The sequence below is a fragment of the Plectropomus leopardus genome, chromosome 1 (genome assembly GCF_026936395.1).
Source record: "Plectropomus leopardus strain MGB_pleo_1.0 chromosome 1, ASM2693639v1, whole genome shotgun sequence".
Classification (NCBI taxonomy): Eukaryota; Metazoa; Chordata; class Actinopteri; order Perciformes; family Serranidae; genus Plectropomus; species Plectropomus leopardus.
The window spans coordinates 15661912-15686826 of NC_142176.1; the positions used below are offsets into that span (position 1 = coordinate 15661912).

General features: G+C 37.6%; 1 long non-coding RNA gene across 1 annotated transcript in view; it reads left to right on the forward strand.

Annotated features, from left to right (window-relative positions):
• LOC148190384 (uncharacterized) overlaps positions 1-21498 on the forward strand; it is a 47626-nt gene extending 26128 nt beyond the window's left edge. The window contains exons 2-3 of the long non-coding RNA XR_015777436.1: positions 20346-20401; positions 21466-21498. This is a non-coding gene — a long non-coding RNA (uncharacterized LOC148190384). The remainder of the gene's footprint in view (positions 1-20345; positions 20402-21465) is intronic.
• The last annotated feature ends 3417 nt before the right edge of the window (positions 21499-24915 follow it).

A 24915-nucleotide genomic window follows, 5' to 3' on the forward strand; every position in this document is an offset into this window, starting at 1 on the left:
AATATTTTTATAATGTTACAGGCTGTTCTCATACATTAACCATATGTATACCTACCAAAAGTAATGCACAACAGTAAGATAGTAATTCATGTACAACCAAGGCTGTGATCACCTGACCAATGCAGGAGTACAGAAGGAAATACATAAGTATAAGGAGACAGGTTGGGGTGGCAGATGAGTCAAACAAACACAGGACTTTCCCCAAGGTACATTGGCACAAAGTTTATTTTCCTTAACCTAACCTGTTTACATTAAATACGTGCCGCTGTTCATTGGATGTTATCAATATATCAATATTATTAATATTAAATGTAACATGAATGTGCATTTCTGTAAGATATCACACTAACTGTTGTATGTGGATACGATGAATATTATCAAAATTCATGTTAGGCTTTTCAGTTCCATGGCAGACATACCATATATTTGCTTAGTACGGTGCTACAAATATGAAGGAAGGGAAACTTGGCCCTTTGGTGTCAGAGCTATTTTAAGTAAGCCATTACACCCTGAACTGAGTGGACCAGTCAAGTGTCCAGTGTTAAAAGAGTGCACTCAGGGATGTGGATGTAACAGTTTGAATGTGAAGGAACACAAGCTTAAAAACAACACTTATTTGTTTTGTTTTTGGTCTCCCTACTCTGTATGTAGTGTTTGTTTTATGAGCATGATGTATCTCTAAAGTAGCCCAGCTGCTAAAAGTCTTACACTGCCCAATTAGAGTTTGTATAATGGCACTGGGGTATTATGTTGTCATAGCCTTCCTAATGTGCCGGCGATTTAGAATAAACAAAACACACCAAACTTGTGGCTAAGTGAGCAAAAGTAGGTTAGATTTACATTGCTCAATATGTGACTTTGAGTAAATAGCTAGTACAACGGCTTTTATGAATTATGCACTTTATGCAAATGTTCCTTATTGCTGTTCATGTTCACAGCTGTGCTTGTAATGACACACAGAGCTCTGTGTTGTCTTCTGCAGTGGACCAGAAGCTAGAAGTTACTCTCTGTTCATTTTTTGCAGCTAATCTGATGACCCATTTCATATATCATATTAAAACAAACACTGAAAAATTAATCTCTGCACCCCCTGTTGACATTTGAATTCAGTGTATAAAGTTTAATAAATGCCGTTTATAGAAATCTGTCATTTTATTGATTGCTCAGCTCCGTGGCCCTACACTGAAGCCGGTCCATATATAACTATTGCTTATTGTTACTGTGACTGCTTCCCTCTGTGCAACGCAGCCATCGCCTTTTTCAGTTGAACACCTTGTTATCTTGATTGTGTGAACCTGCCCCTAGCTGAAGTCAGCTAAAACATTAATTGGACACAGGGAAAAGTTCACATTCCTCCCAGCAATTCATTGCACACCTTTCCATTATTTATGTTTCCTGATGTGAGGAATTCCCTTTGATACAACCGATCAATGAGCATTTTGAACACTTTCTACCCACAGACAGATGGAAAAGACTGCACTGAAAGAGCAGGACAATAGGCAATGCTAATCTGTATTTGGGCGATGGTACCTGAGCAGGCACGAGGAAAAAAAAAACATTATATGTGTTTACTTTGATCCCTGCTGAGATACCTGCAACCTGGACGATCTCAGTGTGAGGTAACTTTGCAGGACCTCACTAACTGCAGGCCTATCCTGCAGTATTCCTCCCAGTAATGTCAACACTATAAATCAATTTCAACATTGAGCTAATGATATATACAGCATCTTGTATGTACTGTAGTCTGAGATATATACCTGAAATGTTTCCTGAACTGGAGAAATACAGTATAAATCTCACAGCAGGATGTTTCATTAGCAGAGGAGTGTGTACATAGCTCCATATAACCACAACATCCTGGTTTAAAATCTTGCTGGTTTAAAACAGCGCTTTCCTTCCCTGTCCCATCTCTCTTCTCTGTGTTCTGGCTAATGAAGGCAAAACGCAGCAAAAGTCATCCAAAAAATAAAAACAAAACCGTTCCCAATCCACAGTCAGCATCATTATTCAGAAATAGTTCTCTGTTTTGATGAAATCTTGGGCCTGAAAAGCTTTATTTACTTGAAAGCAATACTCAGCCCTCGATACCCTGTTATGTGGACTGTGGTAACTGAGGATCCAGACTCTCAGTAGCCTGTTGTGTGAGTGCAACCATCAAAAATTCTCTTTTAATATCCTTTGCAAATAAAACATTGTGTTCGGTTAGTTTTTGAAGATCTCAAAGTCTCTGTCTTTCTCTTTCTAGTGCTCTCCAGATGATGCAGCCTACACTTATTGATCATCTTACTAAAGCATTCCCTCTCGGAGCACAGCAAGGACAAGAGCTCATGATTTAAGAATAAGAAGTTCGGTTTAGGGCCCAACACATGTTTCTTTTCACTGTTTTTTATTTTCCCAGTGCTAAGCAAAGTACTGCCACTGATTGATTCAGTGAGACTTCTGGGTGACGGCTGCCCATGAAGCACATACTAAACAGGTAACGGATCTGCAGGACAAGCTAAATCATGAATAGAAGAGTAGATAAAGACAAAAGAACAGGTTAGCCCCTGTGCCTTCGAGAACAGAGCAGTACTCTAGATGCCTAGTGTAGAAGTATTTCATTCTTCTTTTTACAACTCACATTTATAGTTTTTCCATCAGTTTTGAAAACACTGTGTTCACAAAAGTGATTGTTGAGATCTGGAAAAATGGTGACTTTTATTGCTGCAAATTCGATGGGACAAAAGAGAGCAGTCAAACAATCAGACAGGTTGTAAACGAGTCCACAGTTGAGACAGATTTTACAAACCAATTAATTTGGAGGTAAAATTGAAAATGAGCATGCCCAAAATATCTGTAATAATCTCCCATTGCGAAGGAAAAGCATGTGTGTGTGTGTGTGTGTGTGTGTGTGTGTGTGTGTGTGTGCACAACTATGAAAAAATGCCAAGTACTTTTACCCTTTGAAACCTGGAGTGACATCACTTCTCATGTGCTGCTTTCAGACCCCTTTCACAGTGAAATTGAATCTTTGAACCCTGAGCACATTGGTGCAATTTATTTCAAAAACATAAAAAAAGGTAATGTGCAGTTTAGTAGGAAATTTTTCCACAAACTGCTAGAAATTGGTAAATTTAGAAAAAAAACTCTTTTTTTAGAGGAGCTAGGTAAAACATGTAGGGAAGAAAGAAAAAATTGGAAGGGAAGAATTATATTTCTAATCATTGTAATTACATATGTATTTGTTACTTATTTATATCAAATAATAATTAACAAATAAAAGAACCTTAAAATATTCTATAAATATTCTAAAAGGTACTAGAAGGTAGTGGGAGGTGGGGAGTGTTTGTGTGTTTTTCCCATACAACCACTTTTTCCACATCATGCATCACTTTGCAGATGCAGATCTCTCACCTCACAGTGTTTGAGTATCTTTTTGAAATTACAGAAGGCTGACGTAGCTGCTCTGCTGCTGCTATAGGCTGCCTCACTCACCATCCAATAGAGTCTGACTTCCAGACACTCTCAGAGACAGATTGCCTACATTTTGAGTCTTGCTGTGAGGTGCGGACAGAGATATTAGAATGTAGTCCAGAAAATCCTTAAGTATTTGTGAAACCCTCTACATCGTGGCCCTTCCACTCCTGACTCTTCTACTACCAGCAACAGCTGCTAATAGAGCTGGTGGACTGAAAGCCTATTTGATCCCATTGATCCATTGCTCCGAAGGGCCATTTCTCCAAAAATATGCCAAACACTCCAAACAGAAGCACATGGCCAGTTATTATTCAGGATGATTTCATTGGACTTTTCTATTATGGTGATCATTCAGAAGAGAAAACTTGCACTGCCATGTCCTTCATTTGCCTGTTTGCCTGTTTGCCTGTTTTGGAAATGTGGTGTTTTTGTTTTTGTTATTGTTCCAAAGCGCATGTATGTGACATTATTGGTTGCATAGGAGCCGGTTTGGGGCAGAGGTCTTTTCACACTGGTGTCAGATATTGGTCACTGCAAACGTGAATGTGTCTAAGTGGAAAAATTGTATCTCAGGAAATATTTAGAGTCCTGTACTGTGCAAATGTCGCAAATGTCTGCAGTCTGGGAGGACAGATGCAAACGATTACAGTCTCAGGAAGTCCCAGGAAAACATCCCTCACTGGCTTCCCACCTGTGAACACTGGTCTGCAGTGGTAAAACACCTGGACAGTTCTTTCTCAACACTTTGTCATTTGAGGAATTTTTACAAAGAATAGCAACCAAAATCATAATAAACTACAAGTAATTATTAAATTATTATAAGTGCAAATTGTTATAACTTATATCACTAAATGCAGATGAAGAAGTTATTATGTTTTACTCTCAGCATTTTTTCTACATCACAGAAGCCTTATTGGCTTCTGTTTTTGAAGTTATGGCATCAGCAATTATTACAGTACAAGAACATATGGAAACAAATGTTATCTCTCCGATAGATAAAGGTGTTGTAGATGTTTTCCTCACGTTTCTCACTGCCACATTCTCGGTTTCATGTTTAGGAGCAGATCCGGTAGGACTTCAGGTGGCTTTGCTGTTGTAATCCTCATATTAGTGACACTTCATTTGAGCCCTTCTCACTAATCTCAGGTAGCGGTTACACTTAATGATTCTCCGGTGCCCTCATTCTGCTTAAGTAAATGGGAAAAGGGGAATGAGACAGACAAAGAGGCAGAGACACGGAAAAAAAGGACGAGAGAGAAAGAGAGAGAGCGCTGTTTTACTTAGCAGGGAAACAGTGCCATCTGTTGACACTGGTGAGGGAAACTACAATGCAGCAAAGACTCACATTTAAGGACAACTTTTATGCTCATGTATACCTGGCACACGCTTAATTTTTTTTTAACCAAATCACAATTGAAGCTCATTTATTCCCTGCGTCCTCTTTTCTGAAAACAAATGTGAGCGAAATACATAGAAATCACATTCGTCAGCTATAATGGAGCAAAGAAAAAGAGCTGCATATGGCAGAATGAAAATGAGTCACCAGTGAATCTTTTTTAATTGATCAGTCTCTTAGCAAAGCAAAGGCAGAGGGGGAAGGAAAACAAACACTCCAGAAATGTTGATTTGGAACAGACACTTCAGAGAACAGATTAGACTATCTAATTATCATCTTTGCCTTCGGATGACGCCTTTGATGTGAATGTGACTGTGGAGTCTTTCCCTTCACTCTGTAAATAATGAGAATTCTAATTAAGGGATGGAATAATCGCGGGGCTCATGGCCTTGGTTTGCTTGTTATTAGGGCCGCTTAAATCCTGGGGGATGGACGGCGGGCATTTAGAAGGGCAATGTGGAGGGATGTTTGTTGTGTTTTTTCAAGGAATTAGGAGTGTTGGCCGATTTACTGGCAGGCTGGCTTTTATGTTGTCAGTCGCTATGGAAAGGGATGTCAATCATCTTAGTTACTGAATAAAAAGGATGTTGCTGTAGATTCCCAACAAGTAGATTATGGCTGTACAGGGTCTGTGTTTGCACTGTGACTGGGTTTTAAACCAGCCTGATGGGGAACTTTGCCGCGGAGCTTAATTTTCTCCCTAACCTTAACTGTATTCCACATGATTAGCACGTCTCATTAAGATGTGCTTAAGGATTATGAATGTAGAGAAATGTAAAAACTGAAACGTCGGAGTTAAAAAGTAGTTCTGTGGATAAAAGTCATTTGTTGTACATTTAGCAGGAGATTAGTCTCCATTTCATCCCAAAAAAAAGAGTTTTATGCATTGTTAGTGTTTCTCCCAAACAAGCAATTTTGAGATGATGGATTGGTATACTGTCAAGCTGAAAATAAACTATCCACTGGTCTGTTGTAAAATTAAAGATATTTCAACGCTTATCTAAGACACTACATTAGACTTATATTGGCAAGTGGGGGGTCTCATGTACTTAGAAGTTGAGTATATCCAATTTTTGTTACTTTATAGTTTTGCCTCAGACGCAAAAATTGCACTTTTTACGTCCACTACATTTATGTGATAGCTGTACTTACTAGGATAGCGATTTGGCATTTAAAACTCATGACTGTATATACAATGGGATCATTGTATGAAATGCGTATTAATTAAATATGAGCATTTTTATAGATTCAACAACTCAATAAAGTATTCACAATTAGCCTCACCTTGACTAGCTACAACATTTAATTGGTCCTTATACATTTATGCATCAGTAGGGAATGAGGATGAAATCTTCTTTCACTATGATTTCAAGGTACTCATGTAAATGTAGGTTTTTTTTATTTTTTGCCACAAAGCAGTCTTACTGAATATTTAGATGGGTTTCTTGCAGTGGTCTAATACAATGCATCAGTAATGATACTCAGTAATAATACAATGCATCAGTAATAATACTCTGTCAGAGACCAGGCTGCTGAAAAATGAGTACATTTTCTTTTGATTTTTAGAGGATATTCTGCTTCTAATACTTATGTACCGTTACCAGCTCAATCACCAGAAGAAAAATGTTGACACTCTGCATTTCTGCAAACCGTATTACATGTGAACATTTCATTCATATCATAAAGTGACATAATATATGAGCTGAGGATGGTTGATGGTGTGTCGCCCAGTTCAAGACCAACAAACTAGAAAAACAACGTTCTTAGAGAATCGTTGCTGTGTTTCCATTGGGTTTTCACGCTTCAAAAGTCTGGGTTTTTTTTTCTTTTTTTAGCTGTGATTTGTTGATTGGGATCATGCTGCAAAAAAGGGTTGCTTTTCACCCAGACATCACTGCATCTCCTGACAGAATAGTGGCATGAGATGCGGTTGTTTTTTATCCATACATTTCCTGTAGTGATAGTGTCATTAAAAACTGTTTTTATTGTTTGTCTGTTTTTGAGACAAACCTGCTTTTCCTCTGGGGATTGTGGCCTCACCACCAGATTTTTTAAGCCAAAACATGAGCTTTGCCTAACCATAACCAAGTGGTTTTGGTACATAACTGCACATTTACCACAGCGTTGTTGAAATGTAAAACCATCAATGTATTTACTACACAGTAATGTGTAGTAAGTAATTTTACCAAAAGTAAAATGTTGAATGAGTGACTTATAATTGTTATGACGTACTTTTTTACCATTTTTGTATGGATACTTTTTCTCAAGTTAAGGATCTTCTTGAGAAAAAGGAGTACTTCTTCTACCCCTGCATGGTGATGGTGGTTGTTTAAGTCACATGGCTGTCAAGTGAGAGCTATTACAGTCACATGAACTAAGTGAATGAATTAAAGACTAAATGGATTAACCTTAAATCAATTGCCCGGATGACCTCATCGACTCCTTATGCTAAATGGTGTGTACGATCAGACGTTTAAATATCTTGGACTCTTAAAAGCCGGTTTATGATAAAGAATCGTCAGTGAGTAAAGAAAACAACAGTACAGTAGTTTAATTTCAATGTAATAATGTTGTAATTGTACTAATCTAAACTGACAGACATGAATACAACAGATAGCAAACTAATAGACAGCAACAAATCTTTACTCTTTGGGTGTGCCAGTAGAGAAATCATTGGTGTTCATCCCCTGTGTTTGTTACAGTCCATTATGCATTGTTAGTCTGGATGTTTCCAAAATCCAGGAACCAGAGATCTGAGGCCCAAACCTGTGATGCCATCAGCGTTTACAGCCTCGAGCTGCTAATTTGCATCTCTTTGCAGTAGAAAGGAGCCCGTGATTTTGCAGACCCACCGATTTTTTGACTTTTCACTGACACAAGCATTATTCTATGGCAATGATATGAGCCTAAAAATGTACTCTTGTTCCACTTATATCAGTCTTTGTGTTTTTAAAATCACTAGGATCCTGTCAGAAATACGGTTGAGCAGAGGCTCCAAATAATTGCATCCAGCCTTGAAAAAAGAAGTATGCTATACTATGCATCTGTATAATGTGGCTCTGTCAAAGATAGCATGTTAGAAAGAACGGACCTGGATAAATGATAATTTATTCTGTAAAAAACTGTCATCTTTTTATTCGAAACAAAGCTTCCAGTTGCCCTGTTGTTTTGATCTCAGCATGCAAAGTTAAATGAATAAATTAGGATTCTTCTACAGAAAATAAGTAGGTTTTAGGTCTTATGAACACAGAGAATTAATGGTGTAGCCAACATTCATGTCAGCTTTGCAACATGGAGACATAATCTGTATGCGAGTAGTAGCGTACGCAGTGTGCTCTACAGTTTGATAGTGTGCTGTAACGTCCACACACACACACACACACACACACACACACACACCACTGTGTTTTATTCATGAACTCTCGTTGGTCATCGCTCATTACACAAGCGATCAACGCTCCCTGTTGTTCATGTACTGCTGTACTTAACAAGTTGTCTTTTTATGTCACTCCACAGCTTCACAAAAAGCCTGTTGTTTGAAGGCAGTACATCTAAATGCAGAGGGACTCAACTTTCATTTCTGCAATGTAGATTTTTGAACATATGGATTCAATTTTTTTTATACTGCCACTGAGAAACAGCTGAAGGAATTAAGAGAAACATAGACAAATCCTTGCCCCGATTATGACAGATTGAAATGAATATTTATGTGCACAATATGTTTGAAAACAGTATTTGCATTGTGACTTTCTACGCTTAACTCCAAAACAATTTCCATGTTTCAACACTTTCTGGATTAAATTCTTGGATGATACATAAAGAAAATGTTATTAATAAAAAGATGGAATTAGCTAAACAAATTTTAGAATTAACATATGTAATCAAACCTGCAATATAAAATTATTCCATTGAAATAAAATGTTGTTTTTGATACTAGCATCATGTTAAATGTTTTGGCTGTGTCTACAAAGTAACACTGCTCTAAAAAATATTTTTGCATTAACAGTGAGTCAGATTTTTATATTTATTTTAGTTTATTTAACCTTTATTTTAACAGGAATATTCTCACTGAGATTCAAAATCTGTTTTGCAAGGGAGTCCTGCCCAAGACAGCAGCATAAAGAATCTCAGTAAAAGAACAAACAAACAGCAAAAAGTTTGATCAAACAGCATGGACATTTCACATACAAGACACGAGCAACAGACTTAAAACATTCAGCCAATTTACAACAAAAACTGAATTAGAAGAATTTACTAACCAGATGTTCATTTAATGGTCAAATACTCCTTATTCCTGTTTTAAAATCTCCCATGATTATGATATAATGATGGCTAGAAGATAACTATGTGCAATGTGAAAGACATTGCTCATACAAACTGACAAACAGCTATCACTCCACTTTATAGCATCTTTTACTGTGTGCTTTTACTGTGTTGCTTTTACAACTTGTAACTGTTGTGGTTCACTCTCACCGTTCTAATCTGTGTCACTTTTAGCCTCAGTGGGCGGCTGTTTTCTGTAAAAAAAAAACAAAAAAAAACCTCACTTTACACTACCTGCCCAGAACCACCTGGCAGACAAAGAATAGCTGGTGAATATGGTGAAGCAATTAGCAGCTGAAGAGATGGATATCTCTCTTATGAGTTGGTGGAGACCAAAACGGAGCTAATAGGAGTCCATGTGAGTCCACAGAATGCTCCTGTTGCTATGGCAACTACATAAGGTGATAATACATCAATGTTTTGTACTCAAATGAAAATCTTAATCTGTTTAGGATTCACACTGCCTTAACTGAACTCATCCTGGTTCAACTGGCACCCCTCAGTGAGTATATTTACTTGTACAAAATAGCTTGATTTTTGCCGTTATTCCAAAAAAAGGCAATATTCCTACTAAGCTGTTTAGATGTCTAATGAAAATGATTATTCCACAAACACTGCTATTTAGTGCTACTGTTTATAGCATCAAAAGCCAAATTTATCAGGAAATGAACACTTGAATATACATTATCATGGCGATAACTACCTAAATAAAAAAAAAACAATCTTTGGGAAACTTTTTTTGACATGTACTTTGAGTTTTTAGTTTGACCCATGTCCAATCTGCTAGCATCGAAGGAGCAGTTTATGATTTATACTGCAGCCATCTACTAGAGGTTCATCGAGATGTTTTGGCTTCACTTTTGGGGAGCTATTTTGTCGTCTGTCTTTATTATACAATCTTTGGTTCAAACAAACAACACAATTCAAGCAATCACACAAAAGTTTGTGTCATTAAATCCAAACAAGCAAATGTGAGCACACCCAGAAGCATTTTGGCAACTGCTTTACCAAACTGGTGGTTTTGGCTAAGCTTCCCAACCATCTGACAGACTCCAGCACTCTTACAACCTCCCACTTGACAGCCAAGCTAAAAATATTCAACATTTTATGCATCAAAAAACATTAAGGTTTGATTTTGTTTCATCTGGTTTTGTCCTTGCAGCTGCCGGTGTAAAATATATATAAATGAACAATTTAGAGTTGCTTTTAATGATTGTTTTGTATATTTCATGAGATCAAATATAGAGGCAATATTAATATTAAAATAACATTACTGATTCAGCCAGGCTCTACCACCAACCGGAGCAGTTTTAATGCGGCTTGCTTTGAACAAATGTCTGGATCTCTGCCTGAAAGATGTAACACCAGTGTTCCACAAGCTATTATTATATTTGGTGTTTTTTTGCTATGTGTTGGTGGAAAACAATTGAGAAATCCACAGCCAAGTGTGTGCTGCAAGTGTTCATTTGGACCGAGATGGCAACTGAAACAGGCGCCACATATGGGCTGTCACTCCCATGTTCTTCAAACAATCCAGTGACAAGTCATTCTCTCGGGCAGTTGTCACATTTGAAGTAGCCCCTCATCAAGAGAGAATTTGTCCTCATGGAATGAAGGTTGTCATTTGCAATGGCTTTGCTGCTTATTACTGAGCAGAAAGTCAGTGACACCTGTCAAAATACAGGGTGAGGAGGTGGACATGGTGCAATCCTACAGGTACCTGTGGGTGCATATCAACAACAGGCCAGACAGGACTAATAAAACACACATTGTACAAGAGGTGGCAGGATGCTGTTTTTTCAAAAGTATCACTTCTATCTGTTGTGGACAGCACACTGTTCTTTGCTGTGGTGTGAAAACAGGATCTCGACCAAACTTCAGGGGGAAAAAAAGTAATGTTTCTGTTGTCTGAACTTGAACGACCTGAAGGCCACAGGAGAGAGTGAGACAGAAAATAAACCAAATTCCATCCTTGATAACATTTCCCAGCTCCTCTACGGTGATATTAGGCATCTGCTTAAACACCCCAAGGTGGCAGCATGAAGGTCTCTTGGTTCAAATTTGCTCCACCCACCAACAGGCTCTTTCATTTCTAAATGGCCCTTAAGTATCTGCAAACTGAGGTGTAGGAACAGGCCGTCTGTACGGACCTGAGATTACCAAATATCCTGGATTTTTCTCTGCATCATCAGCTCTGGACTCATCAACACATTTATAACCATTTAGTGCGGCATTTATTTCTTCTGAACATATTTCTGCATATATACACCACACCACACCACACAGTGTAAGATAAAATTAAATAAAAACACATCATATAGAAACTGAGTTGTTTGTTGTGCAATCAATTGTGCAAATTCAGCCCTCTTATTGCAGTGCAGACAAAGGCTTGTCTATATCTTTCTGTCCTTCGAGAAGCTACTCTATATCTTCTACTTGAAGGTACCTTATTTATACTAAAAGTGCCAAAACTATTCCCAGTTTGAATCACTTTATCTTTATTGTAAATTAGAAAATTTTTGAGGGGCCACCTGGCACCCTGTCAGGTAAGTTGGGTATCAGTGTCCTAAGGTTTTTGTGAAGGCGGCAGATTGCAATATTAAATCCACATAGCACAATTTGCAGACTATATTCTGTTAGCATTTGTGGAAGTGAATGAGTTTAGTGTTAAACTAGATGCTGTGAGACTGTTTGGTCGTTTATATAACATGGCCTTTTGCAGCTTTATTTGTCCGAAATTAGAATTTTGCAAACTACATTTCATTTTCCTTTCCCTAAATCACTGTTTTCTCTATTGCTTTCTAGTCAGAATATACTGATACATTTTTTTGCACTTATTGTGCTGATTTGTAGTCTTTCACCACTAAAAAGTGAATACAAAGCACTAATATAGTAAAAGACAAAGAGAGACCACTGTTACATTGTATTTTAATTCCAACCCAATCACCAAAAAATGGATATACAGAGGATATATTACATTTGTACATTGTTTTGTATCAGATATGTTAAAAATTTCTCAACAATTCTGTGTGGAAGATGTGGTTGGGTTTAGGCAAAAAAATCATTCGACTATGGTTATAAAGCGATAATGTTGTCACCTAAAACACCCTCTTTCTGTGGCTCATACGCCGCTGGGAAATGGAAATGGAAAATCTTGTTTTGGTGATCACTGAGGTTTTCTCTCAAACAAGAACAGACTCTTTCAACATTTTTTTGTATATTTAACAAAAACCTCTGTTTTTTTTCTCTCACGTATAATAGTCTTTTTTAGTCTTTTTTAATCATATTTCCTTTCATTACTGAGGTTAAGGGATGAAAAAATAAATTTTACACTTGTCCATCTTAGTTAAGACACTTCTAATTATCATTGCGTGACTACAAGTGATATATGGAGTCTTTCAACACCAACTAAATATTAACATTAATTTGGAAACTAGAGTAATTTTGAACAGCATTGTGGACTTGAGAGGCATTAATGGCATTTTACATATCTTGCCCCCAGGTCAAAACTTTGTTTCTTGGAAGATTGGGAAATGAACTAAACAGCAGCTGAGATATTTCTTTAAACACGTATAATTCATCTGAGCAACAACAACTCACTGCTCCTGTGAAGGTCCTCAGTACTATTATTAAACAGCTGTTGAATGTCTTTATTAAGTCCATGTAATAAAGAAGGAATCCAGACCTGAGTCACAAGGCATACATTAATTGTGCCTTTTATTGTGTTTTTCTGTTGGTAAACTGAACTGTAATTCCTGTTGCAGATGGATGACGTTCATATTACCACTGCTAAAAATATGAACAACCAAAGTCTGGCAGTTTCAGCTGAGCTGAATATAACCCCCAGGCTGAATCCCACATGGCCTAGCAGGCACACAACTCTAAATGTGGCTCACCACCGTGAACTGAGGTTCATCGCTAAATTGATTAATTTTACAGCAGAGTGATTTCAGATTGGAGACACTAATTTAGTCAAAGTGCAATACACCTGATATATGTTTCTTAATATTTAAATGAAGAAGTAACTACATGAGTGGGAAGTTTGGCACAAATGGTCATATGAAAGGATTTTCAGATATTTTTCAGAAACTCTCCTGGATGGGAGTGCTGTGGTATTTCAGGAGTACCTAAAGCACCAAACCACCTTTTTCAGTTGAAAAGCAATGTACATGGGTATTTAATAGTGTTGTTGATTGACTCAGGTCCAGCTCTTTACATTTGAGTGCAATGTATCAGAATTCTACATATTGTGTTATAAATATACATAGTGACTGCCTTCTAAAGGTTGAAACCTGGCTTTTGTAATTGAATTTGGCTGTTGGCTGATACTGGCAGCAGTAGCCTGTTTTCATCACCAGTCTAGTCCCCTGTTACTGCCACGTTTCCACCCTGTCACCTGTCATCAACTACTTTGTGTGTATGAGGTAGGGAGATGCTGTGGATCAAGAGGTGGCACGATTAGGTGACTGGGCGTGTCTTAGCCCTCCTCTCAGCACTGCACATTTTTTAAACTTCCAGGGAAAATTTGGGGTTTTAGACGCAATAAGCAACTTGAGAAAAATGCCCCAAAATTAGCAAAAATTGGACAAAAAAAAAAAGTAAAATACAAAAACAACCCAAAAAGTGACCTTAAAGTTCTAAAATTTACTTTTTTTCTGTGATATAATTTCTAAATTATAATTGCAATAATTATAAACATAGTTTTCTGGACATTTTTCCCTAGGTTTTTTTTTTTTTTTTAATCCCCCCGAGCTAATTTCATGTCATTTCTTTGTCACCTTTTACTAATGTTTTGCAATTTGCGGGACATTTCACGCTATTTTGCTAATTACCTTTTCTCCCATGATTTCAAAATGAATCAAAGCAATTTCCTCAAGTTTCAGAGTTTTAAATACTTACTTACTGAATATATATTATTTACTGAATACTAAATACTTACTTAAATACCGAATGCAGCACAGGAAAACTGATGTTGATCCAGGTGTCAAACGGTTAACCTATTGACCAACATGCAGTTAACCATTTAATACTTAACTTTTGACATCCCTAAATTCAACCCATGTTATTTAGTCAAATTGATTGAGAGCATATGTGTTTCAGGAATATGGATCAGATGTTGCCTCAGTCGTAATAGATAATTGAATAATGATTCTACAAATTACAGAACCTAAAACTGGAGGACATGGCTAATTTATCCATTAAAAAAAGCACTTTCCAAAACAAGAAATGGGGTCTATGTGATGAGCAAGGTGGGTCCGAAAATACTGTAATGGTGCTGCAGACTAGTATGGGACCACTAAGAGGCCAGAACATTTTAAAAGACACAGTAAGTAATTTTAGCTGGAATTTTTAATTGCATTTTGAAGACGGTGACTACATCCTTGATAGAATTAGCCATCAAACCCTCAAAAGATTCATCCATCTTTCTGTCAGCCATCCTCCAGGACATCAGGAGCATGATTGGATAAAAGGGGAAAAAATGTTACCCGCCCTGTTGTCATTACCAATCCAACACTGACAGATCTATTTTTACTTCAAGTAATGAGGAAGGAAGTTGGTTAATTCCGCCTTGATCCTTCTTGAAAGCCTAGTGGGGGTTTTAGCCTGTGCAAAGAGGCAGAGGGACGTCTAATGGTTTCTTTAATGTGTAGTTTAAATATATCTTTGTCAGTGAGACCTTTAAGAAAAAAAAAATGTACAGATGAACAAGTGTGAATATCATCTTGTCATTCTTCTCAAAGCCTCAAGTCTTATTTTATGTGCTTTAGAGTGTGTGTGCTTGCTCAGATGATATTTTCTGGAGTGGAAAGGTTATTGTGGCCCATTTCAGAAAGCTGTTGATAGTTTTTAATACAGTGTCACTTACAAGGATTTGGCAATAGATGAAATATAGATACCTTACAAATCAAGGTACTTCATCACTCTGATGCAAAAATCCATTTTTGATATAAAGCAGCCCGTCTGAAAACTTTGAAATACTGCACACAATGGCCTAAAATACACAGAAGACAAAATAGTTACCACCATATAGAGATTTCTCATATAAAATATGAGAAATCTCTGTTGACAAATTTATGTCGTCTCACAGCAGTCTACGTATTGTCATATTATACGCTATCCTAAATAGTTTTCTGTCATGTCTTTTCTGTTTATGTTGGGGGTTATTTCATTATGGGAGTCATGTTGTAGTAGTGTGAGTGTACTTGCTTGTTTGTGTGGATGTTATTTCCTTAATTTGTTAAACTGTATTATATACTACAATGACTATGTCTACATGCTGATGTTTAGAAAGTATCAGAGCTTTAATACTCTGCCTGGACTTGATTAGACACACTGGGCTGATTTGTAATTTCTAAAAAATTCCCCTGTGTCTGAATCAAGTTATTTTTTTCGACAGATCTGATAGACTGTGCAATGCCATGAATAATGAATGGGCTCTGTTGCCATCAATCCATCCCCACTCCTGCTTCTCATTAATGTGGAGAAATGCTACACAATCACTATTTAAAGGTCTAGTGTGTAGGATTTGGTGGCATCTAGTGGTGAGTTTTTAGATTGCGATTAAGTGAAACTTTCACAATGTGCCAAGCATGTAGTCGACAGTGGTCAACGCAAAAACGCTAATGAGCCTGTATTGAGCCATTTTTTTTTGTCCTTTTTGGGCTACTGTTGAAACACCATGGCGGACTCCGTACATATCCCCCTCAATCGTACATACAGGACTTTTCGTATATATATGTATGACATATCGGTCAGGTTTTTTTTGGGCTGTGCTGAATATTTGGTAGGAGTAGGTGCATGCTGGAGATTGTGCCACAAATGTCAGTTACCGTACTTGAAAGACTTGAGTTCTTCATGTAGCTTAGGCTCAAAACTGCTGGCATGGTTCAGGCACAGGTAAGGCTTGGACAGAAACTTTGTGGGCTCATGTAGGGTCAGGCCTGATATTCTGGGCCTGATTATAGCTCTAAAAGGCATTTACCAATGCCAATCTTGTGTTTGTGTCTTTTTTATTATCATTCTTTACCGATTCCATGAATGCAGTCAAGTAAAGCTATTGTTATCATTAAGCAGCAGTTTGAATCCTGGCGTGGATAATTGATCAGTTATGATGCGTTTAGAGCTGATCAAATTGATAGATGAGAGGAGAGGCAGATTGCAGAGTGAGTGAATGCAAACTTCTTGTCACAGCACCATGAACGGTTTCTCTTTTACCAGGCTTGGTGTTCTGCAGTGAGAGCAACACGCTGGTGACAACAGTAAACTTGCTGCTTTGAGAGTGTGGTGCAGATGTTTTAATTGGCCACAAATTAACGAATGTGTGGTAAACCCTTTTTACCGTGTTCTTTTGTTAGTTTAGGAAGTCACCATATAAACATCTGATAATAAGCACAGAAACAGAAAGAGCAACTAAGGCTGATGGGAGTGGTATTTAGTATTTGATTATAAACAAAGTGCTGCACAGTTAACAGTTTGTTCTGAAGATTGCACTTAATCAAAAGTCAGAGGATCACAAGAGACAATTTATCCTCTCGGCAACATCAATGTCTTGACCAAATTTCATTGTAATTCATTGAATAGTTGTTGAAATATTTCAATTTGAGCCAACAATGAAGTCGGGGTCTCACCAAAGTCATCAGGATTCATCCTTTTAAGGACCATAAATGTAATGTCTTCATAAAATTTAATGGAAATATTTTTCAATGGAAATTATTTCAGTCTGCATCAAAGTGGACTGACACAGCCATACCTCGAGCCACCCCGCTGGCATAGCTTAAAAAACATATGCATACATTTCCCTGTGATAACTATTCACTTGGCCTTCCATGCGCTGCTAACTACATACCTCTGTTTTTCAGATTTTTTTTTTTTATGGTTTGTGGAAAAAAGGAGGAGAAAACCCTGCGGAGAGAGTAAGAGATGAACAGAGCAAGGCAGAGATTATGCATGGTGTCTCCACCCTGCAGGCTGGTAAAGCGTATCGAAGGTTGGCGAGACTGCACTGGGCAGCTGCTGTGGCGTAAAGATGTGCCACCCTGCCAGACACACAGATGTAGAGTAATGAGTCATTGTGTGCTGGAATTTTGTCAACAGCCTGCATCTCTCTTCTGCCTGCCTCTGTCTCACCCTTTCCTTTCTGTATCTCCACCTTGCTCTTTCTCTTTGTACTGTGTTTCTTTCTGTGTTTATACTTTAATTAGACTCAAATTTCATTTTAATAAGTGTCTTTCGCGCCCATGCTCGTTTCCATTTGAAGAATGGCACTGACATGGTGTTCCGATAAGGACTTGACTCTCACTTGTGACCACATGGTATAAAGTAAAGTTTAATAAGGTCAGATTACACAAAGCAGCGGCAAAAGGGCAAAATTTGTAAAGGTCACAGGCAGGGGTAGAAAGGTCTCAGCATGCAGCTCAGTAGGGAAAAATGCAGAATAATATGACAGCGGGAAACAATGAGCAGCAAGGAAAACCAAGTCACTGAAAATGCTGTAAACATTCAGACTCTTTCCTTCAATTTTGCCCTCAATAATTATCAGAGTCGAAGACCAAAGTCTGTCGCTTGTTGAAATAAGTTGAGCTTTGAGCTTCATGCGCCTTGATTTCTCATTTGTATAAAACAGCCATATTTCGGTGAAACGGTTGAAAAGTGGGGAATTTTGCACGAGTGACTGATTGGAGACAAGCGAGACCGTGTTTTGTTGGCAACAGGTGTTGGTTGGCACACAGCTATTGTTTGGTCCTTTTGAAGATCACCGAAACAGAAATGTAACATCAAAATGTCCGCTGTCTTGAACTGCACTCATCATGTTAAAACATTTGAAAGTCACTATTTTTTTTGGTGATGGTTACAGATTCTTTTTTTGCAGTTAACAGACAAAAAAATCAGCTACATTTTGATACAAGACTTGTAAGTCTGTGACAAGTCATTTTAGCTGGCTACATGATTTAAGCACAAAGTTGGGTAAAATGTGAACGGGGTTGGTTGGCACACAGATGTTAAGGTTGTTTTCCCATTTTAACAGTACCAGTTGTAACTGAAACTATATTTTTAGATAACTTTCAATGGTCAGTAGTGGGGCTGTCCCTTTAAAGTCGCAGTCGCAGACATTATTTTTTTTGTTTAAACTTTAAAACTTTTTATAAAAAACAAAACAAATCTTCAAATATTCACATTTAATAGCCATGTCTAATTCGACTGACATAATCCTGAGTCAGTTACAGCTCTAGTCTAAAGTAAAAGTATAATTAGACATTCCTACTGATGAACGTGGCTTGGTTTTAAAAATAGATAGATATTCTATTAAATTTTCCAGTTCTTGTTTTAATTAAATGTTCAAATTCAAACAGATGAGTTGACAATACATTACCCTCTAGTGGGAGCATTTATTGGTCCGGTGTGACGCAGTGCATTCTGATAATTGTAGGTTTTCTACTACTTGAGCAAAGGCAAATGCTACAGTCCCTTTACTCTGTTTTCTCTGGTCATGTAGCACCAATGTCAAAAGAATTTGTGACTTTCTGCTGCAAAGACAGCTCATTTTTATAAAAAGACCATCTTCCAAGAACTTAAAGACGTCTTTAAATGTCATTCAGTCATGTAAGCAAACAGAAACTCTGGTCTCCATTACAGCAGATGTTTGATTTTTCTTTTTCAGGAGTGAAAATTGGCCACCATTTACTGTAAATGACTGAATTCAAAATGATCACAGCTTCTGGTTTCAGTCAAAAAAGAAAACTTCAAGCTTTTTAAAGCCAATCTTTTCAGAGTAAAGGGAAACTTTTGCCAACTATGATGAGAGATTTTGGGCTGGAAATCAGTTATGTGAGGCTTTGTACATGCAAAAAAATTCAAACAAATTTTTAACAGTTATGAGGTCTCTTTAGAGTTAGATTGCAGTCAGTATTTATGTAAATAGGACTAAAAGGAAGAAGCAACGCAGAAATAATTAACATTTGACTGCAGTTTTAACTCATTCGAGCTGGAACATTGATTAAAGCAATTGACATGGTAGTAAGCTGGAAGAATTTGTGTAATCAATTAACTGTGAAAGTCATTATTAAGCATAAAGACTAAACATTCACTTGCTCCAGATTTTCTCTTTTTTCATTTGTTTTCAGTCATTGAATACTGAATAGCTTTGGGTTTTGTAAAGCAATCTGAAAAAGATGGGCATGTGTCAGTGTTATCACATTTTTTTCATGTTTGCTTAAATATTCTCTTAAAAAAAAGATGCTGCAAATGACTAGATCTGGGAGGTATTAGCTGAAGAAAAAAATATTAGTATCAAGCACCGCACAGTCAAAATTCACAATAGATAACAGTATTACAGAAAATAAACCTTTTTTTTTTAACATGTTTTCTGAGATTATTTCCATATAACAAGGGTAAAACAATGTACTGAATGTGTGACAATGAGGGAAAAAACAAATCAACACAGACATAGATGTGTATTTAGTAGCTTACTGTATATAAAAACACTTCTACAAATCCTCAATTGGACGACCTAGGAGCCATTTGTTTATCATATCTGTACACGTTTTATAGTCTGTGGGGAAAATAAAGGGTTAGGGACAATTAAGATAATCATTAGTTGCAGCTGCACATTTGACAAGATACATTTGACAAGATATCTTTCAAATAAATAATACAAACTACATTTAAACAGAAAATGTGATTTTTATTTTATTTATTTTTTTAGCTCTTCAGTTGTCCCCTTTCCCATAAACTCCACACACCTCTTCCCACCCAACAGCAGCTTTAGTTGGAGTTGCAGCACAAGACTGGAGCCAAACATGTTCCAAACTCAGACAATGCAGTGCCTTATCACCAGCTACAGTGCCATCCGCTGGCTGGCTGGGCTGATGTGTGGACCCAGCGTGGCTGGATGTGGAGGAGAGATAGGGCGCTGTGATAGAGCCCAGGGCTAAAGAAGAGCATTGTGTGTTGCTAAACCACAGACCCGCAGTGTTGTCTTAGTTATGCATCAGAGAACTGGATGCGTCTTCTTCAATCACCCAATTTCAGCTCCCCCAATTCCCTCACTGTCTCTTACATCCTGCCAGCTCTCTTATTTAGTCAAACGTGCGAAGCTATGTGTACAGGCTTAAAGAGTGGAGACTGCTGGTTGCCGTCCTACATCCTAATGACTCGTGCTGCTTTCTTTCAGGTGTCCTGATGTGAAAAGGTGGACCTAATGGACTGGAGGAATGGGGGAAATGGCCGGTAAGGTTCAAGAGAAAAAAGTTTGGAAAATGAGTGACACAGAAAAGATTTCCATGTGTTGCAATAAGTCAGGGATGAAATGGGGAAAGACGAAAATGGTTGCATTGATTGGATTACTCTGCAAACCATAGAAAGGGTGAGGGAGAGAGGAAATGGCTCAGAGATCTTAGTTTAATAGTATTCTTTCATACAGGCCCGAGCTAATCATCGGAAAGTGTGACTGACTTTGAGTTATCACCCCTTTTATTGTATCAAAATTGATCACATTATCTCCCATCCATCTCCGTACATTCATCTCTGGTGAAAGTGGTTGTCCAAAGCACATAATGGACAGATTAGAAGAAAACCTCTGTTCTGGCAACACTCAATATTTCCCCATTAGTACGGTGGCCTCTGGGATTAGACCTCTGCCACACATTAAAGATGTCAATACTGCTAATATTGTTTTTGGAGGTCCTCCACCTTCTTAGAGCTACAGCTTGTGTAACCAGATCTGTTTGATAAGATCTATTGAACAGCTCTGAGACTGGCAGTAGGAGACCTATAGGTCGCATCTTCTATTTGAGAGAGGAAGGCTGCGGGATAAAATGGCTTCAGAGTATTTTCCTCAAAGATGCTCTACTCAGACTGTTGAAGATCACAAATTCCTGATTCACAAAGTCAGTGTTGGATGAAATGTACACCCAAAAATATTCAATATGAACTGAAACGAGAGATTTAATTCAAGCTATGTGGCACAGATGTATATGGCTTATTTTTGTAAGATGCTTCATCAAGTTATCCATTTTTACAATAACCGGGGTTCTCATGGTCATGGAAAACCTGGAAAAGTCATTGAATTTCACAATCTTGTTTCCAGGTTTTCCAAGTTGCTGATTCCCTTTTTTCAATTGTTTTTCAAAGAAATTTGAATTTGCTTATTCATTGCACGTGAAAGGCGTCTGAACAAAGCACAAGAAAACAGATGTTGATTCAGGGTTTAAAGGGTTGACCTAATACTTATAATGTTATGTACCTAATACTTAATAGCTAGCTAAACGCTAACTTTTGTTTGTTTTCTTCAGGGCTTCCATTTGATGATCGTGTAGGTGAGCAAGTCGTGCAGCAGGTGGGTAAGTCATGTAGCTGATCCAGCTGCAGCTGTATCCACTCACACAATCAGAAAATCAACATGTGCTGTATCCAGTTCTCTTTATACATCCATGCTTTTCACAGCTGCCTTAAGTGTAAACAAATTGTGGATGGTAATATAGCTTTGTAAACACCCCAGAAAAAAAAAATACTGGGAATTTGTGAAGCAGTTGAATCTCCCTCTCTATAGTTGATTTAGCATAATTTGTGTTTTGTATCATTTCTGTTAGTGTAAAACATTTAAGCATTAAAAGCACATTTTGATTTCTTTTTTTTTTTTTGGTAGTGACTGCAAAAGCAGTTTATCATGACAGTCAGTATGGTATGATGGTACACTTTGTTCAAGCAAGTGTGTCACAGTTACATATACTCTAACTAGGTTTTGTGTATGAATGTGTTCACACTAGAAAAGTTACAAAGTAAAGTATGCCCAAAGCAGACAATGGATACTAAGTACGGCCAGTTTCAGAATGCACTGTTGATTAACATTATTGTCTAATAATGCAGTAAGGAGCTACTCACAGCTGGAAAGAAATGAAATAATTTCAAAGTGGTTGTGAAAAAACTCCAAAGAATTATTGGAAAACAAATTCAACTCATAGGAACAACAATTTGATCTGAATTTCTGAATGTTTAATTGGCAGTATATACACTGTGTGGAATGGATATCTGCTGCGGTATGGATTTGTGACACTACTACTGAGCCATAGAATAATCAGTAACGATGCCATTACACCACAAGAGTGCACCATTGCGCTTCCCCAGAACATGAGAGCACAAATCCAGCAATTATGTTCCCACATTGTACTTGTATTGTGTACAACACAGGTGAAGAATTTAAGGGGACACAGGGGACACATTCCCTTCAATAGTTAAATATATGCACCTATCCCCCCCAATAAAAACATGAAGGTAGCAAAGGACATTTAATTTTTGACAAAATTAAAGACCTTTCCACCACATATTGATGCAAAAATGACACAAATTCATTGAAAAAAATTAACCAGAATGCATGAAAATTATGTGTTTGATGCTAAAATTTTCTGGGGGAGGATCCTAGCCCCCGTTTCATATGTGCCCCCATCTTAAAATAAAAACCTACTCCTTTGATGGACATCATGACATCATACCAACTGACATGAACATAATACTACATAAAACAGATTTAACTCTTGGAAACCTGACCAAGCAACTTAACAAGACATGGCCAGAAAAAATAGAAAATTAGTAAAAGAAATTGCAAAACAATACCTGAAAATAAGCCAAAAAAGTTAAGAAAAAAAAACAAGGAAGAAATGACCAAACAAACAACCAAACAAAGTGCTGAAAATGAAAAAAACCTGTGCATTTTTATTTTTTTGTTATATATATTTTTCTGTAACCTTATGTTAAATATATTAATTATTATAATCATAAATACACTCTGGAAGTTTTCCCCTATTATCTAATAATCCTCCCCTCTTTTTAAAAGAACATTTTTGGGTTATTTATTTGTCACCTTTTACTAACTTCATGCAATTTGTGGGGCATTTCTTGCCAAGGTGGAAATTTCCTTTTTCCCACATTTTGAAAATAAATCAAATCAATTTGCTGAGGTTACAAAGGGTTATAAATGACTTGCGAGAGGGTTCCTGAATGCAGCACAAGAAAACTGATGTAGATCCAGGTTTCAGAGGATTACAGAATTACTGTATACTGCAAATAAATGTTTGAAATAAGTTATGAATGAATTTAAATTATGTATCAAGAAGGAAACTCTTAAAAGTAACCTTAAAATTAATATTTCAGTCTTCATTATCAGAACAAATAACAAATCAGCAGCTGTGTAGATTTTTGTGATTCTCCAACATTTTATCCCACTTTATGAGCATTTCCTCACAGCGCTGGCTCATGAATGACTGTAGACTTAATCCCAGTGCTTTCAGGTATATAATTTCAGTGGTAAATGAAAACATATACTCTTGCGTGTGTGAGAATGTCCTCTCTGGTGCGGCAGTGCTGAGGTCATATCCATTGGGATGGCCTGGCGGTGTGTGGACAGGATGAGGAATAGAGCCCTACTTTCTGAGTTAGATAAATACCTCCATCCGCCTTACTAGAGCATCCACCGGGGACAACACAAAGACCAAAATCAGCAATACATAAGCATCAATAATTAAGCAGCCACACAGCGTGAGAGGGTTAAGGGAGGGTGGGGTCCTGGACTGTGCACACAGTCGGCTCTGAAGTGATCCTAAATGTTGCTAATGTCTCTGAAGCACGTCACTGAAGACAGAATGGAGCAGGGTGTGTTTTCTTTTAACTAAATGACAAAGCTGTAATGCACTGTCAATGTATTTTTCTTTGTCTTTTTTTATATGTTTATTTTTTGCCATCCGTCCCCAAATTGCTCGCTCACTTGTCTCTGTGTGTCTTGTTTCCATTTCGCTGCAAGTTTGCATAGATTTCTCTTAGACGACTAGACGTATTGGGTCAAACCTATCCTATGAACACGTACACCCCGTGACCCAACCTGGCTCAGCCTGCGCCTTATCATTTATTTATGGGAGCCACTATCAGTGCAGTGCTGAACAAAACAACAGTGATGTCATTGCGTTCATTTCTTTCTGTGTTTTGACTGAATGGTACAACGCCTTTGGCCAGCAGCAGCTCGGAAAGTTAACACTAGAATAACAATTAAAACCGTAAAAAAGTTTTAAAACCTGTCTAAAAAAAATCTAGCAACGCTTTGTTACTCTACACACAATATTATTTTGCTAGGAAAGGTTGAAAAGTTTATTTGTTTTATCCTTTTTTCAGCACACACACATGTGGTGTTATCAAGAGGATTCAGTCTGCAGGCAGTTTTATTTTGGAAGGAAAAGGGGCTTTGGTGTTATGTTCCTGTAGGGGCTCTGGGACACGTGGAGGTCTAGGATTTCTTCCAGTGTCACTTTGTCCTTGTGGAGTTTCTAGCTCTTTTTTTTCTCTCTCTCTCTGCCCTATCTTTTGTGCGTCCCAGTCGCCCACAAACAGGAATGGCAATTACTTCTGTTGACTGCATGGAAGACTAGTTTGTGTCCTGAGTTTCCACCATGTCATTTATGAACAGGCCACTAGGGGGGGTTGGTAGAGCTGACACGAGAGATGTGAAACACAGTGGAAATGTGAGCGCCTGGAAGAGAAGGGGAGACAACTTAGTCTGAGAAGCAGACGAGGATCTGTTATAGTGGATCAGGAGTGAAGAAGAGAAATGTGAGGATTGTAGTGGAAATGTAGAAAGATTGTGGCAACAAGACACAGAAAAATTGTTTGTCTGTGGTTTTTTTTTGTAAGTATGTGTAGTGCGAGAGAGTAACCTGTGTTCCCTCCCAGTCATTTTTGGGATCTCGCTCAGCAGTGTA